The 6,389-nt window shown below is 37.3% G+C and overlaps 1 long non-coding RNA gene across 1 annotated transcript; it reads right to left on the bottom strand.

Moving 5' to 3' along the window:
* Window positions 1–218: 218 nt before the first annotated feature.
* LOC309695833 lies at window positions 219–4,150 on the bottom strand. Its single transcript, XR_014273249.1, has 4 exons — window positions 4,128–4,150; window positions 3,090–3,187; window positions 527–580; window positions 219–453 (listed from the first exon to the last, which is right to left on the bottom strand). It is a non-coding gene; the product is annotated as an uncharacterized lncRNA (long non-coding RNA).
* Window positions 4,151–6,389: the final 2,239 nt, after the last annotated feature.

The raw sequence follows: 6,389 nt of genomic DNA, 5'->3' as shown, positions 1-6,389 counted from the left end.
AGACTGGCCTTCAGTGTTAGAAGTGGGCAGTTGCCCTTAGTGGATTCAAGTTCAACTATCCTGAGGTGAAAATGGAAAATAGGATTAACTTGTGAACTGATGTGGTATCAGCAGTGAAGAAGACAATATTTTCAATATTTTTGAAATACACTATTGAACAAAAAAGCAAAGATTGAGGGCATATTTCTCAATTTACATTGTATCTATGATTAAAAACTTTGTATAATGAGCTTGTCGAAAATGTTGGGTGCCTTTTGCTTAAACCCAAGGTCCACTCACTGGATTTTTCACTCAAGCTAACGAGAGTACATTGTTTTGTCAAGCAAAGTTTTCTGTATTTGTTGTGAATGACAGCCCTTAGAGCACAGGAGTGTTGTCATCCAACTAGCTTTCAACTCCTCAAAAGACATGTAACAACTGTGGGGAGCGCTTCACTGTGAAACAGCAAGGACTCTGGGAAAAAAAAAAGAGAAATATGACTGAACAGAAGAGACAACACCTGTTATCCCTGAACAATAAACTATACCTGTCACAGCAGCTGGGGGAAGAGGTCAAAGTGTCAGGAAAACCTGCATGTGGCCTGAGGTACAAAAGAGTTTTTGTAGTTTGTGTGACTGCCATTATTTCGATACACAAAATAAAGGCATACACAACAACATCTTTCATTTATAGCTGAAATAGTTAAAATTCGAGCATGTTACAGTATGACATGCTAAAAGGGCTTAGCAAATGAAGATCCCCATACAGTCATTGCATGGTCTCACATCCGGACCCCTGCTGTTTTCCTGTCACTGTCTGCCTCTTCTTTGTTTCCACTTGTCAGCTCTCAGGAGGAATCAGAGGGAAAGAGATTCAGGATGAAGGAGACAAGTGAAACTGAGTGCATTCTGTCCAAACTAAAGATATCTCTGAATCAGTCTCCTCCTCCCTTTCACTGTCACTGTCACTTTCAATCTCTGTCCCTTCTACTTTGTCTCCCTTTGTGTCATACACTACCTAAAGTTTAGTTCAAGAAAAAGTTTTGTTGGAAACAAAAGTCAGACGATGCCTTTTGGTTAAAACTTTACACCAAAGACATGATTCTTTGACATGATTGATTTTTTCTGAGCAAGTACCTAATGTGATGTTATATACGTACACATATATAATAAAGTATATTTTAAAAAATTAATTTGGGATTAAAGCTGCTATTAGGTACAATGGTACAAAACTGCTCTGTGAACCTAAAGCATTTCAATTATTTTCTCACCATTTTTCTATGCTTCAATTAAAGAGACCTGCTTGATTCTATCAAAGTCTTTAAAGATATACAAAAGAAAATTACATGCCTTTCTCTTGCTTTTAACTCTGCATGCAAGACAAACAGTCTTCACAAACTCATTAGTGAAATCAACAGGCTGATAAAATGCCTGGAGACCCAACAGCTATAAAGCTGAGTCCATACAAAGGGAAGCAAAGAATCGTACTCATAACTGTGATGTGAGGCCAACATGCTTTTGATCTCCATGTGATGCTTTATTGTTCCTTTACTAACTGCAGGGAGAACTAGGGGACTGTCCATCATTTTAAATGTGTAATATTCTGATTGTAGTACTAAAATAGGACTTTTTTAAGTCTAATTAATGGTCTTGGTAATTTACTGCAAAATGATGAATGGGGACAAGTGTGAAGAGTTATCCAGTGTGGTTCTTAGACAGTCCTGATTCACTATGCTGTGTAAATCTTTGAACAAATTGTTATCAAGCAACAGCCTTGTTGAACTGAATGACTGAAAAGTACAAGTTATGTGACTTCAAAAGTATTTTCACACTGCAGCATCTAAAGGTCAAAAAAATGTAAACGTGTGAGACACTCTGCTATGCTCTTCGTGTGATGGAAACAGATTGTGATCTGTGGAAATGAGAGCTTTATTTTCTAAGAGTTTTTTAGTGTCTTAAAAGGCAAAGATAAGAAGGAATATTAAGCAGAAATAAATACCAGGAAAAAGAAGAAGAAAAAGTTTGTTGAGTACAAACTTATTTTCAATTCTTAACATGAATTAAAGAAAAGTAAATCCAACTGTATTCGCTTGCTTCTGGGGTTAAATTGAAGTATAAAGGACATGAAGTGTCCTTTATACACTCCATGAATGGCAGGCATGGAAAGTCGCAATTCTGACACAAAACCTGGATCACATCAAGTTTGAGTGCATCTTAATTACGTATGGTTAAAAACATATTTATTTTTCTATGAAACAAGTAACTTATTGCCATTTCCTTTTTGTTTTACTGTGGAGCTCACTTGACTTCCACTCTTTTGTTTCACTCCTGGATGACATTGCTGAATGCACGCCTAATTCCTTTTGAGGCTTATTAGCAGGCATTTGACACCAAATTATTGAACTGCATGCGGTATCTGAGCTCAGCTCTTCGTCATTATGAGTTTTATGAAAGAGTGATTTCATTTTATTTTTTTGGACTTTATATTCCGATGCCCCTTACCTTGGGAGAAAGAGACTATGATTTGGAAAGATGTTGAAGAGAGTGTTGTTTGGCAGTAAAGATTGAGAGTTGTATTTTGGGAATGGACAAAAAAGCCAGCTGGAGACCACCTTGCCTTACCCTTTCCTGGAAACTCATAATCATCCCAGTTTCATCTGTTATTCAATAAACTGCCTAAACTTTTATTCCTGCATCTGCGCTTGTGTCCAGGAACCTCTATAGTGCATAGCATTGACACCTGAATCAGCAAACACTAACACAAAATCTACACATTAGGTGAGGTCTGACGTCACACTGAGGCCTTGCACTAAGTAGAAATCCACCTTTAGTCTTTAGTCAACAGAATAAACTGCTCAGAGATCAGGGGTAATCCTGATCAAGCTGTGTCTCAGTGGTTCACTTCTCACAAGGGTACCTTTCAGTTCCTTTCTAGTGGGATTACTTGACCATGAGCATCAACTGGAAGGAGATGAAAAGTTAAACCATTTACCAGTTGGCTGAATTATAATTCACAGCTACAAAATTTAAGTCTATTTGTAATTCATTTATTCAGATTTTTTTTTTAACTTTATGCAGTGTTATACATGTAATATTGCACAGTACACTCACCAAAACACAGCCAAAAGACATGGAGGGTACTTCTAGTCAGCAGCTAGAGGCAACTATCTGTGGTTGGGACAGGCATGAATCGGAGGGGTACTGGGGACCTGCAGTGACAATTTGATCTGCTGTTCGAGCTCTGTTACAAAAGCAGTTAAAGTATGTGCTATAACATCTTACTGCTAAATCTTACTGGACACTCTTCTTTGGTGGTTCCAAGATGTTTTGGCTCTGCTAAGACTACATGAACAAGTAGAGTTTAGCTGTAGTATCTGAGCTTTCCAGTGTATGTTTTAGTTCAGCAAAAATCCAAAATGTAGAGTTTAAAATATGTTTGAATTTCAGCTGCACCTGTCTCTGTGGTCCCCCTCCTGTAAGTAGCTAGATAGTTATCATCAGGGATAAAAAGAAAGACAAATACAACTCAACTGTTTCTGTCTCTGGTGTCCTGATAATGGGCTGCTCTAGATACAGACTGACAGAGCAGCTATCCCCTGAAACTAGCTGGCCCTGTATCAGTGAAGAGCATCACATACAGTATAACTGGGTGGTTAATAGCTGTCACAAAGCTCTTCACAGACTTATATAAATCTGCAGGGATTCTTTTTCAAACACAACTCTTGCACTATATACCAAACTGTTCAGCGCGATTGAATGGGGATATGGCAAACAACACATTTCATTTACTTTTTTTCCACATTGAATTGTAGCCCAGAAGCAGCAAAGGTTCTTCAACAGAAAACGCCTTACATCTACAGACCTAAAAATGAAGATGCATTGAATATAGTGTTGCTATCTATCTATACAAAAACGATAAACACCCAAACTGGGTGAGTGACTCCAAGCAGATCCTAATAATGACATCTGAGATCTCTGTCCAAAAGAGTCCACTCATAGGAACAATATATAGCAGGTACTGTGTAGGACTGTGAGAAAGTGGTTAGCCTTGAACTTATTTACCACATGTCCCTTAAACATATTAATCATTTACCCCATGTTATTTTACAAACAAGCTGTGTTTGATTATGTTGCTTTGGTCACACTCACCTTTGTTTGTCCCTCTGTTCAGGTCCTATATCCAAAACAGGTGTGTGGGAGGGGCCGACCCAGCACTTCCTGTTTATATAGGGTCATGATGTCACTGGGTACAACCAAATGAAGAGTTTCCTTTTGAATAGCATTGTTTATTTTCTTTAAAGTAACCTTTTTGAGTTGTATTGTATGTATTGTTTAACTTTTTAAACCATTGAGCTGTGCAAATGAGTTTGACAATTGGATGAATAATCTTATTCCTTTTTCTGTGTGTAGATTGTATTGTTTGATCTAACCTATTTCTTAATGGTAGAGACTGATGAAGTTCAAGTGTGTGTAAAATTCTGTATAAAACAAGTGAGATTTTTGACAACAGGGGTTGTTTCAGATTAGTGGTCTCAAACTCCAGCCGGTGTCGTGAAACTTTTCCAAGTGTCCCTGTTGCAACACAGCTGAATACAATTAGTAGGTCATTAGCAAGACTATAGAACTTGAATGCATGCTGAGATGGCAATTCAGCCGTCTGATTCATGTTACAGCAGCTCAGAACATGGTGCAATAAAAGTACTTTTAGAAGTAAACTTTTCCAAACATGCTTGCTCTTTCTCTTTTTTCCCCTCAAGTCCAACCTGAGGAAACTTATTGCAATAAATACTTGTGACATAATATGAAAAACAAATCTTCAAGGTTTTAATAGCTTAGTAAACTTACCTGTTAATTTGTGCATATATTGAACCGTATTTTTAAAAGCAGAACTGAAACATAAGTACAACAAAGGTGACTCACATAATATGTGGTAAGTAGCAGGTAGCAATTCAAAGAAATAACTACAGATTAAACCTAGTATTTAGTTATAAATACATCAGTTGAGACAGCCACTTCAAAACATACTTCATGCAGAATTAACATGAAAGCGTGAAGTGAAGAATAAAATATTCAGCATGCTCCTCAATGATTGAACATAAGAATTTGCAGGAGATTCAGTTTCCCTCGACATCAAATTAATCCAGTGGAAGCTGTCTGCACGTCCATGGAGACTGCGCAAACATGAAGAGCTAGTAGCTAATTTGGAATAATTTTAATGAGACAATATGCTAAAACAAATAGGCTGTTGGATTATAAGTAAGTACAGGCATTATATTTCTTCCTTTTTTAAAAACTCCTGGGGCCCTTTCTACCCTCATTACTTTACTTTCAAGACTTCAGATTGGTTCCAAAGTGGGACTAAGTTAAGCATATCACTTGATCGATTGTCATGAAAAGCTCAGAAAAGAAGGTAAAGCATCTTCCCAAAATTCAAGAAAAATGTTCCCGACAGGATTGAACTTACAAAAGCACCAGTGAGTTCATATAAAACAGGTAATTGTGGCTGTAAATATTTTTAAGAGGATATGGAAAATTATCCAAATGTGCTACAGACTGGGGCAATGTTAAAATAACCTTCCCCTTACTTCTGAAATAACTTCAGTCCATAATCACGTCAGCTTTTATTGACAAACTCATACACATAAGGAAACACACACACAGAACATTCAGGAGAGTCCAGAGGAAGGGTTTTGATTTTCTAATTTAATCGGTTTACATGCACATTAACAGTGTTGGGTAAGTTACTTTGAAATAGTAACTTAGTTACATTACTAGTTACTTCTCTCAAAAGTAACTCAGTTACTTCAAGTTACTCGTTACTTTCAAAGTAACTAGTTACTAGGGAAAGTAACTTTGGTTTTACTCAGAATTCTCTTGTTAATGTGTTTCTTCCATAACTTTGCCAGTCTTCTAGCTTGCTTACTTGCCATAAGTGCACTGTGCCACCTACCAATAGAAAGGAAAAGATAATGTGCATATTTCCACGAGAGAAATCCCACGCCTGGACCGTCATTGACTGCTGCCATGATTCTAGCCTACGTCACAGCGTCATGTGCGCCTTTTACATCCAACACAAAAACTGCAGTCGTGGTGCTTTCGATTGTACTCAGAACTCGGAAATTCTGCCTTCTGAATATGAAGATGTAGGCAACACCAGACTGCAGATGAGCTGCATACAGGGCTGGACTGGGACAGAAAATTGGCCCGGACATTTTGACTAGAGAGCGGCCGCCATTATAGGAAAAATCATAAAGCCTTTGAATGAAAATAAACACTGTTGTGACAGTGATGTACACTGTTTTGATGGTATATATGCATCAATCTATCAATCGTTTGTTGTAAGATTCAGATAATTATTTTTTAAAAGCTAGACATTTTAAATGAGAATAAGAAAGAAAAGTATTTCTTTGT

Source organism: Aulonocara stuartgranti (genome assembly GCF_965226115.1).
Source record: "Aulonocara stuartgranti genome assembly, chromosome: 19".
Classification (NCBI taxonomy): Eukaryota; Metazoa; Chordata; class Actinopteri; order Cichliformes; family Cichlidae; genus Aulonocara; species Aulonocara stuartgranti.
The sequence above is the reverse complement of the archived record's forward strand: the minus strand, read 5'-3'. Positions and strand labels throughout refer to the sequence as shown.